General features: G+C 38.6%; 1 pseudogene; it reads right to left on the minus strand.

Annotated features, from left to right (window-relative positions):
• Positions 1-15991, minus strand: part of LOC113708064 (probable complex I intermediate-associated protein 30) — a 28460-nt pseudogene extending 12469 nt beyond the window's left edge.
• Positions 15992-20911: the final 4920 nt, after the last annotated feature.

Consider the following 20911-nt stretch of genomic DNA (forward strand, 5'->3'; position numbering starts at 1 on the left):
TCGGATGGCTTTGGAATTACTGGATTTGGACTTAGGTAGCCTGTTTTATGATGTTTACACCAGAATGCGTTTTGTGAATCTGTTTTTCCGGTTCTGATGTAGTTTCTTGCATTTTTGACCTTGTTACACTCGAAACTGGACAGAGTTGCCTTCTGGAACATTGTAGCCCTATCTCTTAGCTTCGAAACGGTGGATCTTGCACCTTCATCCGATAATCGTAGTGCCTTTGGTACCATTACCGGAAAATGAGGTCAAAAATTATTTTTTTTTCAGGGCTAAAGCTAATTCCATTTCCAGATTTTCCTAGTTTACTCTAGTGTTTATATCTTCTTGTGGAACCTTCTTTTGGTGGTATGTGGACTTGGTGACGATATGTAATTGAGTCTTATTGTGCTTGTTTGAATATTTTAGGGCTTGACGGTGATTAAAGACGCTCTTTGGGCAAAAGTTTATGAAATTTCACTTGCTTGTCTGATGAGTGCTCCTTGTTTGTTATGTTACATGATTACATGGCTGGTATGAATGATTGATAACATGTTAAATGCTTTCAATGATTATTAAAATGAGTTTTCTAGGCAAGTGTGTACTTTATCGCCCTTGGCCTAAATGATTGTGAAGTTTTCAATGATTGAACGATTGAAATGTTATTTGTGCATGAATGTAAGCCTTTTTGGCTGAACTGGCCACTGCCCCTTGTTACCGGTCGTCTCGAGTTAGAAGCGGACTCGGTCGGGCGATTAGGGACCTGGGTGAACGTTTTGGTATACTCGAGTATTACCTTGAAGTCTAGTGGAGCCTGGCCAACGGTCAGGGAAGGGGGTGAATGAATGAATGAACGAATGAATGAATGGGGGTTTTACTTATAAAAAAATGCATTTTCAAATGATTGAAGGTATAAGGAAACGAAAGGAGAATGAATGAACGAACGAATGAACGAATGGCTCCCTGTGAGCACGTATCCTTTTAATGAATGTGTTTATCGCTTTATATTATCTTTGTATCTTGTATTATTGGTTACGTGTAATGAATGCAATGAACTTCTTGTTTGCCTATGTGTTCGGAACCTCACTGAGCTTTCCAGCTCATCCCTTTAGTTTTGTTTTCCTTAACAGGGGAAGGCGTGCAAGGACGAGAGCCTGTATAGACTAGCTGGGTCTAACTGTTGGTTTTCTTTTGTTATGGTTCTCGCCCTAGCTTTTGGCAAGGGTCGGATGTATGATGACTCGAGAACTTTTGTACCTTTGATTTTGTAATTCCTTTGAGATAGGAATGTATATAAGTTCCGCTTTAAGTTTTGGATTCATGTACTATGTATTTCTGTGGTTGAATTCTGGTTTTGATTGAGGACTGTAATGAATTGGATCCTAGTTTGCTTTTTCTTGAGGTTTTATTTCTGATTTGTTTGAGTGAACGATTGAGTCCCGGCGAGAGTTGGGCAGGCAGTCCGCCGAACCCTTTGGTTCGCCTTAGGGGTAGGTGGGGCTGTCACAGTTTGCAATTCTTCCCTTCTTATTTATTTATTATTATTTTGTGTTCTTTAAATTGCTTATATCTTCTACTTCTCTCAAGTGATATTGTTCATTCATTCATTGATTCATTGTGTGATCACTTAGAAAAGAAGGTAAATTTCATATTGACCAAAAAGTGCCCACAATTTGATTAGTTTTATAATCAACCTAATTCAACCCCCTCTTAGGTTATCTTTGGGCCTTACACATTAATCATTGTTTAAAACAAAGAACTAATAAGGAAAAAAAATGCAAAACAATACCTCAAATCATAGCTAACCCTCCCCTACACCTAAACCTTACATTGTTCTCAATATAAGCAGTAAAGAAAAAGGTAATGAAATAAAGAAGCAACGATATTTCCCTGAACATGGAGGAGGGTGCCAATGGACTAAGGCTGGGGAGGAAAGGGTGGACGGAAGCCCACGTGTTGGAAATAGTGAGCCTAGTTCTGCACCATGCAGGACACCTGGCGCTCGATCCGCTCCAAATGAGAATCCATCTGATGTAACTGGAAGCGAAGATCTGCTAAATGCCTCTCTTCAGGAAACGATGGCAGTGGTACAGAAGGGGAAGGACCAGGGGCCACAATAGAAGTACCGCCAGTCTTAGAGGCGGTAGCTTTGGAGGCTTTGCGCTTTGGTGGAAGTTGGATCGGCCCTGGAGGAACGAACTGGAAAATACCGTTGACCTGTTGAACAAAATCCATTTTCTCCAAACAAACTAAATCAAGGGGTTCCATAGCACAAGCTAAGTGCAGATTATGATTATTTAAATCCAAAACCCCAAGATTAACGACCAATTGAGTGATATATGAACCCAAAATTAATGATTTATTTTTCTTGCTCAAGACAGTCCGGAAGTGAGAAGCAGACCAACATCCCAAGTTAACTTTCATTTCAGCAATCATACACCAAATAAAAAAGAACTCGGATTTTGTCAAAATACTCGAATTGTCCTTCCTAGCCGAGAAGCTATAAGCCATGAAACGGTGAAAATAACGAAAGCGAGATTCTTTAGATAGGAGTCTTTAGACTGGCTAGAATCATAAGATTGGGTATCAACTGACAAATCCTTCTAGTAGCCAGTGTTATGGGGGAAAAAGGGTTCAGTGTATTCACAGGCACTCGCCATATATTCAGCAGATTGAGAATATAGGATATCAATAAAGCCAAAAGCTAAATTGAATTTAGTAATGGACTGTTTGAATTCCTTACCCATCAATTGAAAATGAACCACATCAAGAGTCGTAATAGAAAATTCATTAGGTATATTGAACTCAAAAATAGTATAAAATTCCCATGTTAACTCAGTAAATGTAGGCAAAATAATTGAAACATAATTGGTCCAACTGATGGCATCTATCCTTCGAGTGACCTCATCTCTAATGTTCAAAATATCTAGTGTGGGGTTATGGATGAATTTACTTGGAATAATTTTCCTTGTACAAGCAACTGCATACCGTTCTTTATCGACTGCCTTAGTGAAGGTCAGATGGCCACCGAAGTGGGTCGGGGAAGAGAGGTGAACTCCTTGGTCCTCCCAAGGCGGGACAGGGGGCCACCTGAAGCAGTTGCTTGGGAAGGTTCACTCAAAGGAATAGTTGGTTGGGGTGAAGAAGTGCTGGCTGTGGTTTGCTTTTTAACATATTTTTTCGCCATTTGGGGTAACAAGGGGCCGATAAAAAATGATAAACCAGTGTCACACCGAACTTAGAGACGGTGAATAGGTGTGGGTGTGGCGCCTAAGTACACAAATTAGAATCCCATATTGTTTCGATCACTCAAAATATGTCAATTTCCAAATTCACAGCAAAGACCTCAAACACAGTCTACCTTGATATAAAATTCAACAGACAGCAAGGAGTAGCAAAATATGAATTCAGAGCACTCCAAATGTGCACAATATTTTTGTCATTAGCTAAGAAATAAAGAGTCTGTCGTCAGCTAAGAAAAAAAGAAAAAATTAAGGAAAGAAGGGACCTGATGAGAGAGCAGACAGTGAGAGCGACGGGTGATGGGCAACGCGGCGTGACGGCGGAAGACGGAGATGGAGGCGTGCGGATAGTAACACGACAGCAGGCTAAGGGCGGCACGCGGGCGACACGCTGTGCGCTGTGGCGGGCGTGTGCGGCGCACGAGCACTAGACGGCTGCGAGCATGTGCGGTGCGGACGTGCGGGGAAGGGTAGCAGCAGGGAAAGGAGAAAAGGAAAAGGAGAAAAAAAAGAAAAAGAAGAAAAAGAAAAGAGAGAAGGGCACCTTTTTTTTTGATATAGGAAGTAAGAAAGGGCAATTTCATCCTTTTACCCCCTTCTTTTTTTGTTTTTATTTTAGAACCACTGTGTTAGATGTGGGCATGCCTAACTGCCCTCGAGTTTTCTGACTAACTCTAGGAAATTAAGTACCTTAAACGTGACCGCAGGGTATAGGCACACCTAACTAATGGAGAGTTTTCTGCTCGCAGACGAGAATCACCTTCGTTTGGCGTGACCACCAGGCGTGAGCACGTCTAATTATTGGATAGTTTTCTATCCGTCAAATTAAAATTCCTTTCTTCGATGTGACCACTAGATACGGGCACACCCAACTGCCAGCTTCCTGGTACAAAAGCAACAAATCACAAAATGCAACTGATACTTAACAAATACTCCAGAAACATAAGAAAACTAAAACAAAGGGCCTTGGGTTGTCTCCCAAAAAGCGCCTTTCTTTAACATCTTTGGCTAGATTTGGTCAAAACTCTTAAGCAGAATAAATTGGATCCTCGAGTTGTATGAACTCGGCTTTCTCAACGAATATCCTTCATAATAAGGTTTGAAACGATGGTCATTCATCACAAACTTTTTTTCCGTTTTCAAACTCTAGATTTTCACTGTACCAAAGTGAAAAATATTAGTGCCTACAAACGGACCAATCCACCGAGAAAGCAATTTAACTGGGAAAAATTTAAGTCTCGAGTGATAAAGAAGAACTTTTTACCCAACCACAAACGCTTTTCTCGAAACTTGTTGATCATGAAAAAATTTACTTTTCGCCTTATAAATGAGTGCATTCTCATAAGTTTCATTTCTCAATTCTTCCAACTCCTGCAATTGAAGCTTTCTATGCACTCCGGCTTCCTTGGGATCCATATTTTACTGTTTAATCACCTAGAATGCCCTATGCTCAAATTTCATTGGGACGTGGCATGTCTTCCCAAATACTAATCTATAGGGTGACGTCCCAATTGATGTCTTGTACACGGTTCGATACGCCCATAGTGCATCTTCAAGTTTTGATCTCCAATCCTTCCTGTCCGGATGAACCATCTTCTCCAAAATCAACTTAATCTCTCTATTTGACACTTCAACTTGACCATTCGTCTGCGGGTGGTAAGGCATGGATACCTTGTGAAGCACACCATATTTTTGGAATAAAATAGCAATTGTTTTGTTGCAAATGTGTGTTCTCCTGTCACTCACCATAGCACTTGGCATTCCAAAGCGAACAAAGATACTAGACCTAATAAACTTTGCAACCACTTTAGAATCATTAGTTTGGGTGACTTTGGTCCCCACCTATTTGGACACATAGTCAACTGCAAGCAAGATACATAAGAAACCATAGGATGAGGGAAAAGAACCCATAAAATCTATACTACAAACATCAAAAATTTCAACAAAAAGCATAGGAATTTAAGGCATTTGGTCTTTACACGTAATATTGCCTACCCTTTGGCATCTATCACAAGACTTACGGAATAAATATGCACCTTGAAAAATGGTAGGCTAGTAGAAGTCACTTTCTAACACTTTACAAGCTATTTTCTTAGGTCCAAAGTGTCCTCCACATGCAAAAGTATAACAAAAAGTGAGTATAGAATGAAATGTATTTGCACTTTCATGCCGTCTTAACACTTGATCCGAGCATTGCCTCTAAAGGTAAGGATCATCCTAAATGTAATACTTAGCGTCACTTTTCAATTTGTCCCTCTTAGCCTTTGGCCAACCTGCAGGTACTTGATTGGTCACTAAGAAGTTCACAATATCAGCAAATCAAGGAATAGAAGAATTAACAGAAAGTAATTGTTCTTCGGGAAAAGTCTCCCTCAGTGGGGGATACTCCTTAGCCGTGAGCAAACGGCTCAAGTAATCAGCAACTAGATTCTCCACCCCTTCTTATCTCGAATCTCCAAGTCAAATTCTTGGAAGAGCATAATCCATCTAATTAACTTTGTTTTGCATCCTTCTTGGTCAACAAGTATGCCGCATGATCAGAAAAAACTATTACTTTCGCGCCCAGAAAATAAGACCTAAACTTTTCTATGGTAAAAACAACAGCCAATAATTCTTTTTTAGTGGTAGAGTAATTAAACTGAGATCGATTCAAAGCTTTTGATACATAGTAGATAGCATGTGCTGCTTTGCCAACCCTTTGTCCCAGTACAGCCCTCACTACATAGTCACTTGCGTGGCTCATTACCTCGAATGGGAGGTTCCAATCTGGGATTTGAATGACGGGTGGTGATGTTAGGAGCTCCTTCAATTTGTCGAACACCATTTTGCGCTCATCGTTGAAGTCAAAGATCACTTCTTTCTGTAATATTTTGAACAACGGTGCTCCAAATTTTGAAAAGTCTTTAATAAATCTCCGATAAAATTCTGAATGACCCAAAAAGGAACGCACTTCTAGTACATTCACGGGGTAAGATAAAGCAGAAATAAGATCTATCTTTGCTTTATCTACCTCTATACCCTTAGCTGACATCGTATGCTCTAAAACTATACCGTACTCTACCATGAAGTGACACTTTTTCTAATTGAGTACTAAGTTAGTTTCTATGCCCCTTTTCAAAATCAAATTTAAATTATCAAGGCATTCATCAAAGCTATCACCGTAGATACTAAAGCCATCCATGAACATCTCAATAACCTTTTCTACATATTTAAAGAAAATGCTTACCATACATCTTTGGAAGGTTGTTGGGGCATTACAAAACCCAAAAGGTATCCTTCGGTAAGTATAAGTACCAAATGGACAGGTGAAAGTGGTCTTTTCCCGATTCTCCGGTGCTATCACAATTTGGAAATAACCTGAAAAACTATTCAAAAGACAATAATAAATTCGACCAGCCAATCTTTCAAGCATTTGGTCAATAAAGGGAAGGGCAAAGTGGTCCTTTTTTGTTACAAAATTCAACTTCCGATAATCAATACATTGGCGCCATCCTGTAGGCTTCCTAATTGGGACCATTTCGCCCTCTTGATTTTCCTCTACTGTCACCTCTGCCTTCTTCGGAACTAGTTGAACGGGTCTTACCCAGGGACTATCTGAGATAGTAAAAATAATGCCTACATCTAGGAGTTTAAGGATCTCCTTTTTAACCACTTCCATTATCAATGGATTTAATCTTTGCTGAGTTTGTCTCACTGATTTTGCATCCTCTTCTATCCTAATACGGTGCATGCATAAGGAGGAGCTGATTCCTTTGATGTCTGCAATGGTTCATTCAATCGCCTCCTTATGATTTCGAAGAAGTCGAATCAGTTTGTCCTCTTGACTAGGTGACAAGTGTGTAGAGATAATGACTGGTAGCGTTTCCTTGTCTCCTAAGAACACATACTTCAAATGGCTCGGGAGAGGTTTGAACTCTAACTTTGGTGCCTGTACAAAAGAAGGCAACAACTTTTGATGAGTTTTTGGTATAAAAAGGGAAGCAAGCTCATACTTTGGAGAAATAGATGGAAGTGAGTCTAATGCTTCAACCATATGTCATGGTTCATCACTCAGTTCTACATTAAGAGTTGCTCCCAACTCAAGATGCTTAGTCAAAGCTATCTCCAGTTCATCCTTACCATCAAACTCGAAAACACCCAGCACAAGTGGGGTAATGACATTCAAAGCAAATATCGAGTTAGACTTTTCAAGGTACTTCATGGCATAAAAAATATTAAAATGCACAATCTCCCCATCAAACTCTATTGACAAAGTACCCTTATTTACATTAATTGTAGTCCCAGCAGTACTCAAGAAGGGTCTACCTAACAGGATAGGCGATGGATTCAAAGGCTTTTCATTCCATATCTAGGTCATAGAAATCAGGTGAAAATATTAGTTCATTTACCTGCACTAATACATCTTCAACTAGCCCATCCGGATAAGCATAAGTACAGTTCGCTAATTGAATTATGGTGCTAGTTTCCTTTAATGGCCCAAGATTTAAGGAAGCATAAATAGTTTTAGGTATTACATTTATAGATGCTCCCAAATCTAGCATTGCTTTCTTAATTATAGTATTTCCTATCTTACATGGGATGATGAACATACCTTGATCCCCACACTTGGGTGGGAATTTCTTTTGGAGTATAGTTGATACATTTTCTCCCATCACCACTCTCTCATCACCCCCTAGTCTTCTCTTATTGGTGTACAAATCCTTCAAAAATCTTGCATATCTTGGTACTTGTTTGATTGCGTCCAACAGGGGAATGTTTATCTTCACTTTTCTGAACGTCTCGAGAATCTCTTTCTCCTTCTCTGGTTTCCTTGGCTTCTCCAACTTGCTAGAAAAAGATTGAGTTTTAGGCTTATGATTCACCAGAGAGTCAGAAATTACCTTGGGAATCGAATTTTCCCCTCCTTTTTTCTCAATCTCCTTTTCTATTTGCTCCTCACTTTTATCTTTAGGGACTACTGGTTGGGGCCCTTCAACTTGTTTACCGCTTCTCAAGGTCATGGCACTCACGTTCTTTGGGTTTGCTTCAGGCTGAGATGGCAACTTCCCAAAAACTTGAGACTCTAGACAGTTGATTGCGGTTGCTATGTGGCTTACTTAATTTTTCAGATTTTTCATACCAGACCTTGTTTCCTGTTGGAATTGAGTAGTACTTTGCTGGAATTGGGTGGTACTTTCAGCCAAACTCTTGACTAGATCTTCCAAGGAGTTTCCTCCATTAGAGGAGAAGGGATGGGCCTTCAGCTGATATTGAGGTTGGAACCCTGGCTGGCAGCCTATTCTGGCCAAAATTTTGCTGGCGATTCCCTCCGTTGCTAAAGTTCGGATGATCTCTCCAATCCAGGTTGTAGGTGTTGGAGTATGGATCATATTGCCTCTTTGGCGTGGGCACATTGTCAGCCATGTTAACTTGTTCAGGGTTCTCTTCTTGGAGCATTGGGCACATATTAGTAGCATGTCCCATGTTGGTACAAATCCCACAAATCTTAACTTGTTGTATATTTCCTACAGCCAATTGTCGGACAAATGAAGTTAGCTTCGATAATTGCTGTTTAATAGACGAACTTTCCACCTCGTTCACTCGACAAGTGGGGACATTATCTCTAAGGCCAAATTGTTGTGAGTTCTACGTCATTTCCTCAATCAACTCCCATGCCTCTCCAAGGGTTTTATTCACTAGTGCTTCACCACTTGCGGCGTTAATGATGTTCCTATCAGATAAAGTAAGACTCTCGTAAAAATATTGAATTAACAACTGGTCACTTATCTGATGCTGGGGGACATCTGGTGCACACTTTGTTGAACCGCTCCCAGTACTCGTATAAGGTCTTCCCTGGCTGCTGTTTAATGCCACATATCTCTTTTCTCAATCAAGCAACTCGGGAGGCAGGAAAGTATTTCTCCAAAAATTTCTTCTTCAGTTGCACCCAGGTGATAATATTACCTACCGGCAAGTAGTACAACCAATTCTTGGCCGAGCCCTTGAGAGAGAAAGGAAATGCTCTCAGTTTAATTTGTTCTTCAGTCATCCTGGGAGGTTTTATACTTGAGCACACTACTTCAAATTCCTGTAGATATTTATGGGGTTTTTCACCTGAAATACCATGAAAAGAACGTAAGAGGTGAATTAATCCAGATTTCAACTCAAAAGAGGTACTTTCATTCAGTTTAGGCAAGGCAATGCAAAGTGGTTGCTGAGTTAAATCAGGAGTAGCCAACTCTCTTAGTGTCCTGTTATTTGCCATCATATATTCTTCTTGTTCTGAGTCGCTTGCAGTAGATGACTGTCCCTCTTTGCTTTTCTTGGTCTCTTGTCTTTGCCTACGTGCTATCTTCTCAACTTCAGAATCGTATATTAATTCACCTATGCGGGAAGAACGAGACATAAATTAGAAAAAATACCAAAAATATAATAATAATAATCCTAGTTGCTAACAAAAGTAGTTTCATGTCAATTCTAGTACTGGAGTAGGGACTCTGGATGTGCAATGGGTTACTAGATTCACCCTAGTTTCGAAGAGTTTGCTAAATCCGATATACCAGAATTTATTCACAAGAAATCTTTAATTTGTATATAGGGCAAGTAGGGTCGTATCCTCAGGAATGGGAAAAATTCGCTCCTTTTTAAGCTAAGAAAATTTATGAGGATTTTGGAAATAGAACTAAAAGAAAGTAATATATCCAAACAATAAAAATGCGAGAAATAAGTAATGGTAAAAGTTCTAACCGAAGGTACACTTTAGAAATGGTTCAGACAATTGATCATTGATTCAAATATAATTCTAACATTCATTAATAAATAGATTTTTAATTGCCAATACGATCTGACAATCAGTTCCTCTGTACTATTTCGATAATCAAGGTACGACCATTGACTATTTCTCTAATTTAGAAATAATTCTAGGTATAACCATATGATTTAATTTTCTAATTGCATTAGAAATTAGAGAAACCCTGTTCTAATTAATAAGCACGCTACGAGGGTTTATTTAAATTAGATTGTACGTTCCCCTGCCACAAACCCAATAATATCAGTTGCTACCGGGATTAGAGTAACCAAATAATTACAGATTCAACCACCCAATTAACAAGTGGATTACATGAATAATTAAATATTACGTAATTATTCAATCATACACAATAATCATAGCCACGAAAAGTAGAAAACATACAAATACCAATGAATGAAAGAAGCAATTAAAATAGTTTAGATCTCATAGTTATCGTTGAACTAAATCTTTAGTTGTCCCTTGACTAGAAATATGATATTAGTTCTCCATTAATGGAGAACAAACCATGCGAAAAAGAATCCCTTCAAAGCCTCCAACCATTGTCCTCCCCAAAATGTCAAAAGAAAAGCTAGCGAGAAAATAGAATAATACAACCTTAATAAAAGACTAAGTTTTTTTTTATATGGCCATGCCAAAAAAGCCCTCTCTAAAATCCTCTGCCCAATCCCTATTTTCTAGGGATAAGTTAACTAATCGAATGGATGGTTTCCTATTACAAATCAATTTCCTCAAGCTTTCCCAAATTGCTTGAGACTGACGTGGACTACCCAAAAGATAGGAAACCTCCATCAGAGTCAATAGTTTTGGAGTTTGACTTGGATTAGGAAATTACCTAAACTCTTTCCCGATTTTCTGACCCATGTGCAACTCACTAGGAACTCTTAACTTAAGCACTTTCCGTTCCCATTTCTGAAATTAACACAAAATACCAATTATGCGTAGAATTCATCGAGTAAGGCGACATTTGGTATAAATAAAGGGAAAATTTAAGCAAATATACCAACTAAATGTACCCTAATCAAACCACAACTCAAATTTTATATCGTTAGAAAACCCTCTGAGTCTAGTTTCAAACGCAATTGACGGCACTCTATTTCAATTTTTTCGCACTAAGTTATGATCATTTTGCTAAAGCTGCCAAGAGGTAACTGTCACCCGAAGTTCAAGCTTTCTTAGACAAATTTTCAGCCAAATCAATGCACATACAACTATGATTCAACCATATAAATATACCCACTTCTATATACATAGTTGTCATGATATAAAACATGAAATCTTAGCAAAACTTCACTCCAAATTCAAAGTACAACTGATATATCTAGCTTTATGCAATCGGTCAGCCCACAGATTTTTTTTTCCAACTAGGTTCCTTCAAAATTTCTTTCATCCAAGCCACTAATTTCTCACTCATTTCAATGGAAAATACACCATACATGATTTTTAACATAAGATGAAACATATGACCTGAGTTCTTAGCAAGGAAACCCATCAAAGTTCCAAATACAAAGCTGCAAATCAAACCTATTAGCACATGTCGCTAAATTAAAATTCCAGCAACCTATAGCTTAGAAAAGTACATTTTTCTTCCACTAAACTCCTACCTTTTGGTTTAAATTTAACATACAACTAGAGTACTCAAGATTAATAGAAAAATGAGGGGTTTTATAGCAATTGTTACTTCCCTTTTTCCTCATAAATTAGGGCTGCAAACGAATCGAGCCGCTCGCGAGCTGCTCGCGAACGGCTCTAGTCGAGCTCGAGCTGGCTTGAGTCGAAATCGAGCTCGAACTCGAGTTCAAAATATTAAACTCGTTAGCTTGTAAGCCGACTCGCGAGCTCGAGTATATATATATATATATATATATAATATTTTTTATTTTTTTTTATTTTAAATATATATATTTTATTTTAAGTATATATATATTTTTTATTTTCTTATTTTAATAGTCAAATTACATATATATCCTTAATATTTGATTATTTATTAAGAAAAAAATATTATTTTATTTTATTTTTTAAAAAATAAAATAAATATATTTTATTTTTTTTCGAGCTTGAGCTTTAAATTGCCGGCTCGTCGAGCTCGAGCTCGAGTTCGAGCTTGGTAAAATTTAGTTGAAGCTCGGCTCTATTAGTCTAAAGCTCGACTCGACTCGCGTCGTTTGGAGCTCTATCACAAATCAAAGCTAAAAAAAATGCAGACAACTCACTTGCTTCTCCTTCGGTTCCTCAAGGTGAAATGCACCAGCTTTCCTCTCTTTTCTCCCCCTCCCAATGCAGCTTTCTTGGCTTTCTCTCACTCACGGTTTAGGCTTGAAGAAATAGGGGGATTTTGTGGAATTTGTATAGCTGAATCAGCCTTGATTCTCGACTGATGATAGGAAGAAGAGGTTGGAGTTTTCTTGCTCTCAACTCTCTTGTCTCTCTCAGCTGAAGTGGTGAAAAACAAGAGGAAACTTTTGCTAATTTCTCTCTCTCTCTCTCGGCTCTAACAAGAAGAGAAGAAAGTGAAATTGACTTGGTCTTGCAAGTCTTGGTCAAGTTGTGTTTGGTCAAAATTTGTGGTTGGTCTAAAGCCTCTCTCTTTCTCTCTCTCTCTCTCGGCTGAAATGGAGAAAACACGAAAGCGTTGGTTTCAGAACTTTGATCTTGGTCAAAGTCTTGATCAAGTTTGGAGGGATGATTGACAAATGACATAATTACAAATTAAGTCTATCCCTTTGTCACTAATTCACCTTAATATCAATCTCTCATCCCATTAACTCTTAACACCTTATAGCACAATAACTCTTTTGTACAAAACTCCCTCTAGTTCATGAAATTTATTGCACATACCTCGCTAGTTGAACTTGTGAGAACCCGTAATTTTCTTATTTTCTAAGCTTTATTTTATTTAATTGCACTCTAATTCTATATTTTCTTTATTAGGAAAATTTTCTGAATAATTTTATGAGTAAATATGGGTTTTAAATCATTTTTTTAATATAAGTTAGTTCATGAGATATTAGGAGTGTATATCGGGTGTGGGACCCGCTAGTGCGGAAAGTTCGATAAAATTCGGTCAATTAGGTTAAGTTTTGTATACCATGATTAATTTACTATGTGTTTAGAGATAATTAGAGGTTACCCAAATGGATTGGTGTGGGAGAGACAAAAGTATAGCTTTGAACCAAAAGGTGACAAGTGTCACCTTGTGATTAAAGGTTGGACTTTGACCATTTACCAACTTTACTAAATAATCAAAAAATTGGCCAAAATTCATCATCATACATCTCTCTCTTGGCCGACTCTCTCAAGAAGGAAAAGAAAGAAAAATCTTCAAGTTTCTTAACTAATCTTGCTCAATCTTGCAATTCAACAGTTTAAACTTCAAATTTCTCCATAAAAACCCTTTGCTAAGTAGTATTGAAGTAGTTGGTGGAGTGGGTTGGAAAGAGGAGGTGCTAAGTTGTCTCTTTTCTTGAGTTTGCAAGGTAAGTGGTTAAGGAATCTTTCTTTTGTTCTTGATAATGTTCAATTAGTGACTTGTGTGAGTTAAGGATGTGATTTTGTGTAAGATTTCATGAATTTTGGTAGAGATTGTTAAATTTTTATTTTTATGCATGATTTTTCTGTTTTTATATGATTAGTATTGGTTGGCCATGGATGATGGTCTAGTATGGTTTAGAATGAAGCTTTGGTGTGTTAATTGTAGTTATTTGTGGAAAATTTCCGTTTTGTACGGAAAATTTCAGATTTAGAGTTTTGAATTGGGGCTTTTCTAGGGTTATTGGGGGACTCTTGAATTGGCTTTGTTTAAAGGGTGTTGGGACCCTAATAAGTTGTATTGAATGGCCTATGACTTGTATTGGTAATTGTGGTTGCGTTTGGCAAACATAAGTGAGTGATCGTAGGTTGGGAATTTGAAATTTTAAGGGAAATGCTGTCCAAATTGTAGGGTCATATGCTTTCTTGGAATTGGGTTGTTTTAGTGGTTCATTAGTGACCTTAGCGTTGTCTAAACCCTTAGCACCAAGTATACCTTAGATTACTTTCAAGTTCTTACAGTTTTACATTAGTGATGTGTGGTTTGGATTTATGACTCGTAAGCGAGTCTCATTGTGTTTTATTAAATGTTTTAGGGCGTGCCGGTGACACAAGGCGCTCGTTGGACAGAAATTTGTGATAACTCTCTCTGTTTGAGTGGTGAGTGTACTACTCACATGATTGTTACTTCATGGCTTTGTTATACTTGAAATCTATGACTTGAATGCTTGTGTATATTGTTGAGATTGATTGAGACGAGGGTGTACTTTATCACTCTCGCGCCCTATGGCTTATGTGACTGTTTACTATATCAATTGGATTTTACTTGAACATACTTGAACTGGTGTCGGTTGAACGAGTATCCAATGACCTTTACTGTTAACACTGAGCTCAACCTCATTGGTGATCAATTGAATCGAGCCAGTAAGGGTTTGGTCAAGGAAATTGGCAAGCCTTGGGGACTGTTTATGTGGAGTCATTGAGTATGAGACTCTTGATTCCGGTATACTCGAGTATTATCATATCTGAACTGTTTGGAGTTCGAGCCCGGTAGGGGTATGTGAGGTGGAAGGAATTGGAGAAAGTAGGGTCTATGGTTGGTTACTCTTTGTACATTGACGGAGAGTCAATGAGGTGAGATCAAGTATGGCAAGTAAGGAAAGGGCTCTTGAGAGCCGTCCGTATCCTTTTACCAATTTTTATTGAAATGTAGTGTTAACTGGTTCATTTATTGAATGAATTTAGTTTGAGTAGCTTTGTGCTTACATGAACTTCGTGCTTGGGTGATGGTACCTCATTAGGCGAAAGCTCACCCTATTATCTTTGTTTTCCTTACAGGGATATGAGTAACTTTTGGGAGACTGTGAATTTGGAAGCTGAGTCGAGCTAGTTTAATTATTGTTTTGAATAGCTCTTCAATGGTTGAAAAGAAAACCTAAGTGTATTTTGATCCCTCCTCTCTTTTGAGTTGTAAATTTGAAACCTTACTTGTATAAACGTGTTTGATAATGTTGGTATGTTATGTTGACTTGTAAATGTCTCATTTCAATGTTTATATGATTTGTTGGTGTTTGGTTGGACATCAAACAGGCTCGGATTTCAAACGGCAAAAGGGAAAAAATTTGGCGGGAAAGGGCATAGGCGAATCCTGCCAGATTGCTGGCAGGATTGCCTTGGAAATTTTGGAAATCCAGCCAGTGCTCTCTGGCCCCAATCCGGCCAAGAATCCGGTAGGAAATCCGGCCAGATTCTGGCCGGATTGTGACGTGGCTAGCACTATTCATGTGCGGCTCCGTTTTTCATTTTTCGTTTCACGACTTTTGAATCGTTTGAGCGCATTTTTATCTTCCGGAGCTTTTTAAATTATTTTTAACTGCCTCGTTAGTCCTGGCAAGAGTTGGACAGACAGTTCGCTAACTCTTTTGGTACGCTTTAGGGGAAGGTGGGGCTGTCACAGAACTAATTGGTAGATCACCTCAAGAAAACCAACATGCAATAAATTGAATGAGACAATAGGAATAAACTCATGATTCAACCATTAAATTAACCAAAAATTCAAGGCAATTAGATTAGAATACAAAAGATATAAAAAAATTAATTTTCGGGAGTATAAAATATAAAAATAAATTTCAGATTCTCACAATCAAACTTATTAGAACGCATTCCACAGAATACACTTCGTCTAATATTTTACCTTGAACCCTCAAAAACATCAGAGGAAAGGTTCTAAGAAAATATTCTGATAGTACCACTTGATGCATTTCCAACACATTTGATTTTTGGAGATGCGGTAGACAGATCTCCATACTCGGAATCAGAATAAAAATGCCACTTTTTAAGCTCATTCTTTGAATTAAATCTAGATATGCATTTTTCACTTGGTGGATTTCAGACATCGATGTTCCAAGTTAGAGCTCGTTTAAGCTTGCCACAATCCATGGAACCTTGACATCTCTCTATTGGTTGTTCAAAATGCCCATGTACTGGAGACATTCTGGTGTTGGTATTGCCATCAACTGGGCGGCGCTCTTAGCATAAGTAGTGAAAAATTGAATAGTTAGAATTTTGTGTAATGGAGTGAAGAGTAAAGTGACAGCTGGAAATGAAGAAATAAGGAAGGTGTTGGAGAAGGCATGATTGTAGAATACTGGAAGCGTGGAATGAAGGAAACAAGCTGCGAGAAAGCGTGCTCACAGAACCATGCCTTTATTGGGTTTTCCATGTATTCAGCCTGAGCTGAGGACCACTGTAGTCGAGGATCCTAGAATGACACGTGTTTTAAACTTTTTGGTCACGTTAGAGTTAGTTTGGTAAATGATATAAGCATGAGAAATTTTTATAATGATTCAGCTCTTGTCATTATTCCAGATTTGATTGTAAGGAGATTTGGTCTTGCCAATCTCATTTACCCTTTCCCATGTTTTCCTTCATCTCTTTCCCCCTCTTTTTTGAATCCATATCTTCTATTCTTGTAATTCTATTATTGAATTCATTAATGGAAAGTTGAGTTCATCTTTTTGAATTCTTCCATTTCACTGTTTCATTGATTGCTATGGAAGTTTAGAGTATATTATTCTTGTATTATTTCTTCATTGCTGCAACTTTGGTTCAGAACCACAACAGTGGTATCAGAGCCAGCTACGAGCTATTGGGAATGACTAAAACACAGGACAAAATGTTGAGGAAAGATTTAACTGAGTTGGGTAGTGCAGTAAGGACATTCACTAATAAAAATGATGAACTAGAACAAGCTATCAGAACAATGGAGCATAGGCAAGAGAGCACTGAAAAGCTCTTAAAAACTTGGACCAGAAATATGAGGGCATCATGAATATGATGGCACAGATGATGGCGAAATTGAATGACAAGGGTAAGGGTGTTGAAGGCAATAGCTCAGGATTAGGACCCAAAGAAGGGAGACAAGAAATAGGAGATACAAAGAGAAGCTCGGGGTAGATCTGAACCAAAGGACAATAAAGCTAATACCAGGCTGCCTAAGATGGAGTTACCTAACTTTACTGGTGAGAACCCAATGGAGTAGGTCAAGAAGGCTAATAAGTATTTCAAGATCAATGTAGTCGAGGAGAATATGAAATCAGAGATTGCAGAACTTTACTTCAAAGATAAGGCAGAGACATGGTTCCATGGAGTATTTGGTGGCAGAGAGGCAATCCCTTGGACTGAGTTGTCCAATGCACTATGTGAGAGGTTTGATGATGGAACTCCAGAAGAAGCTATAGAAGAATTCAATAAATTGATACAGACAGGTTCTATACTAGACTACCTAGAGAAGTTTGAGATGCTCAAAGCTTTGGTAATGCCTTTACTCTCTCATTTACAAGATTTTTACTACAAAACATGCATTCTGAGTGGTTTAAAAGAAGAGATAGTGAATATGGTTAAAATGGCTAAACCAAGGACCCTAGTAGATGCAACAGATGCTGCTAAATTACAGGAGAGAAATCTGAGAGCCCTGCAAAAAATCCAAAAATCACCCTCTCACAGCCCCTATTTCCAAAAATCTATACCTAAATTGCAGAATCACTCCAAATGGAACTCACCTAGCCCTAAATTTCCAAATAAACAGACCACTAGAGCCTACAACACCCCACCAGTAGCCAGAATTAGTTCAAAAAACTCACCCAAGTTGAACTTAACCATAGGAGGGAGAATGGACTTTGTTTCAAGTGTGCTAAGGCTTATACCCTGGGTCATGTGTGCAAGCAATCTCATCTGAACCTCTTACTGATGAGTGAAGAAGAGGGAGTAGTTGTTGTAAATGGGGAAGAAAAGAAGAATGATCTGATATCTTCTGTGATCATGTTGAAGGAAAACTAGAAGATGAACATATGGAAATTTCAATTCATGTACTAACAGGGGGAAGTGAGCACAAAACTATTAGATTAAAAGGGGTAATAAAGGAAAGGAGTATCATTGCACTGTAGACAGTGGTAGTAAACACTGTTTCCTAGATGAACAAGTACCAAAAAATTTGGGGATGGATAGCAATGGACCCTTATTGGTAATCAAAGTAGCTAATGGAGAGAAAATGCAGTCCAAGAGTTTACCTAAGCCTGTCATATGGAAAATGTAAGGGTATGAGTTCCAACACTAGTTTAACATCCTGAAACTAGAAGGTTTTGATATGGTATTGGGGGTGGATTGGCATGCCAGATATAGCCCCATGGAGTTTGACTTTAAGGGGTTAAGTGTGAAATTTAAGAAAGGAAATCAATAGGTAGAATTGAATGGGGAAAATAGCCAGGTGCAATTGAGACTGATAAAGAGAAGTAGGTTGCACAAATGGGACAGGCAACAAGCCTATGGAATCCTGGCACAACTAAGTGTAGTAGATGATAAAGTGCAGGAACAAGAGACAGTAGCTCCAAAAATTGAAGAAATGCTGCAAGAGCCTAAGGATGTGTTTAAGAAACCTCAGAGACTACCCCCTGTAAAGAGTAATGATCATGCCATAATCCTCAAGGAGGGTGCTAAGGCATTCCAATCCGAGTGTCCCTATGTTCAGAAGACTGAGATTGAAAAGTTAGTTAAGGAGATGTTACAAAATAGGATCATTCAACTGAGTTGTAGCCCTTTTGCCTCTCCAGTGCTTCTGGTCAAGAAGAAGGATGGATCAAGGAGATTCTGTGTAGATTACAGGCAACTGAACGAACTGATAATAAAGAACAAACTTCCTATGCCTTTATTGATGAACTGTTGGATGAGCTATATGGATCCAAGTACTTCACCAAGATTGATCTTAGAGCTGGATATTTCCAGATTAGGGTGAGGGAAGAGGATATATCTAAAACAGGTTTCAAAACTCATCAGGGCCTTTATGGGTTTAAGGTCATGCCCTTTGGGCTAACTAATGCCCCTACAACCTTCCAGAGTTTAATGAACCATGTGCTTCAAAAGTAGTTGAGAAAACATGTACTGATATTTTTTGATGATATATTAGTATACAGTCCAACATGGGAGGAGCACAAAGAGTAGGTTACTAAGGTTCTAGGATTCTGAGGCAACATCAGTTATATGCAAAAAGAAATAAGTGTTCTTCTGCACAGGAGCAAGTGGAATACTTAGGCCACATTATCACAGCAGAGAGAGTAAGGGCTGATCCCAAGAAGATTGATAGTATGATGTAGTGGCCAAGACCAAAAAATGTTAGGCAGTTGAATGGATTTTTGGGTCTAACAAGCTACTATAGGAGTTTTGTTAAGGGGCATAAGGCCATTGCAAAGCCATTGATCATTCTACTCAAGAAGGATGGATTCAAGTAGGGTGATAAGGCAGAAGAAGCTTACTAGAAGCTGAACTTGGCTATGTGCAGTACACCTGTATTAGCACTTCGATTTTTTCCAACAATATGTTGTCGAGATAGATGCCTGCTATGGGAGTATAGGAGTTATACTAATGCAGAATAGGAGGCCATTGGCATACTTGAGTCAAAACTTGGGGCAAAAGAACCTAGGACTGTCAATATATGAGAAAAATCTGTTGGCTTTGGTCACAGTTGCACTACCTGGAGGGTCACCACTTCATCATCAATACTGATCACCAGATCCTGAAGTACCTATTGGAACAAAGAATCACCACTCCACTACAACAAAAATGGCTAACTAAACTGATGGGATTGAGCTATGTAATATGCTATAGGAAAAGGAATGAGAATGTAGTGACATATGCCCTTTCTAGGAGAAAGAAGAATGAAGAAAGTGAGTGTGCAACGATAACCACTCTAGTACCAGAATGGATTAAGGAGATGATAGAAAGTTATTAAGGGGATGACTAGACTCAAAACCTTATCAGAGAAGCATTGGTTTCTCTAGGAAGTAACATAGACTACAGCTATCAGAGTGGGATACTGAGATATAAGGAGAGGATAGTTGTTGGAAAAGGGGGAGAAATAAGGAAAAAATACACATCTGCTCTCCATGAGTCACAGCTAGGGAGTCACTCAGGGGCACAAGCTAGTTTCATGAGGGCTAAACAACTGTTCCACAGTGTGACACTTGTAGGAAGTGTAAGGATGAGCATGTTGCTTATCCAGGTCTCCTACCACGTTTACCCATACCACAATAGTCTTAGAGTCATATCACTATGGATTTTATTGAGAGTCTTCCCAAATCTGAAAGGAAAGATTCTATTCTAGTAGTAGTGGAAAGATCCACTTGATACTTCTAAAGTAGCCAGGATTTTCTTGGATCACATCTGCAAGCTGCATGGCGTATCTCAGAGCATGATCTCAGACAAGGATAAAATCCTCATCAACCAATTCTCGACTAAGCTTTTTACCATACTTGGAGCCAGTGTAAACTTAAGCATAGCTTATCACTCCCAAACGGATGGTCAAATAGAGAGGGTCAACCAAGTTCTGGAAATGTACCTCTGGTGTATGACATACTTAGAACCAAAGAAGTGGAATGCATGGCTATCTTTCGCTGAGTGGTGGTATAATACATCCGATCATACTGCTATATAGTTGAGCCCTTTTGAAGCTCTATATGGAACAAGCCTTCCCAACTGACTTTGGCCCTTACTTTCAAGCTAGAGTGACAACAATGGAGGAATATGTGAAAGACAGAAATAAAATAGATGTAATGCTATAGCAAAACCTGAAGCTATCTCAGGAAAGAATGAAGAGGTATGCCGATGAGCATAGGAGTGAAAGGGAATTTTAGGTGGAAGATTAGGTCTATCTGAGGTTACAACCTTACAGATAGTCGACTGTGGTAGTCAAGAATAGCAACAAACTATCTGCCAAATACTTTGGTCCTTATCAGGTAGAAGAAAAGGTTAGAAGCGAGGCTTACAGGCTTAAATTACCTGTTGAATCTAAGATACACCCTGTGTTTCATGTATCTCTATT

This window comes from Coffea arabica, chromosome 9c (assembly GCF_036785885.1).
Source record: "Coffea arabica cultivar ET-39 chromosome 9c, Coffea Arabica ET-39 HiFi, whole genome shotgun sequence".
NCBI classification, from domain to species: Eukaryota; Viridiplantae; Streptophyta; class Magnoliopsida; order Gentianales; family Rubiaceae; genus Coffea; species Coffea arabica.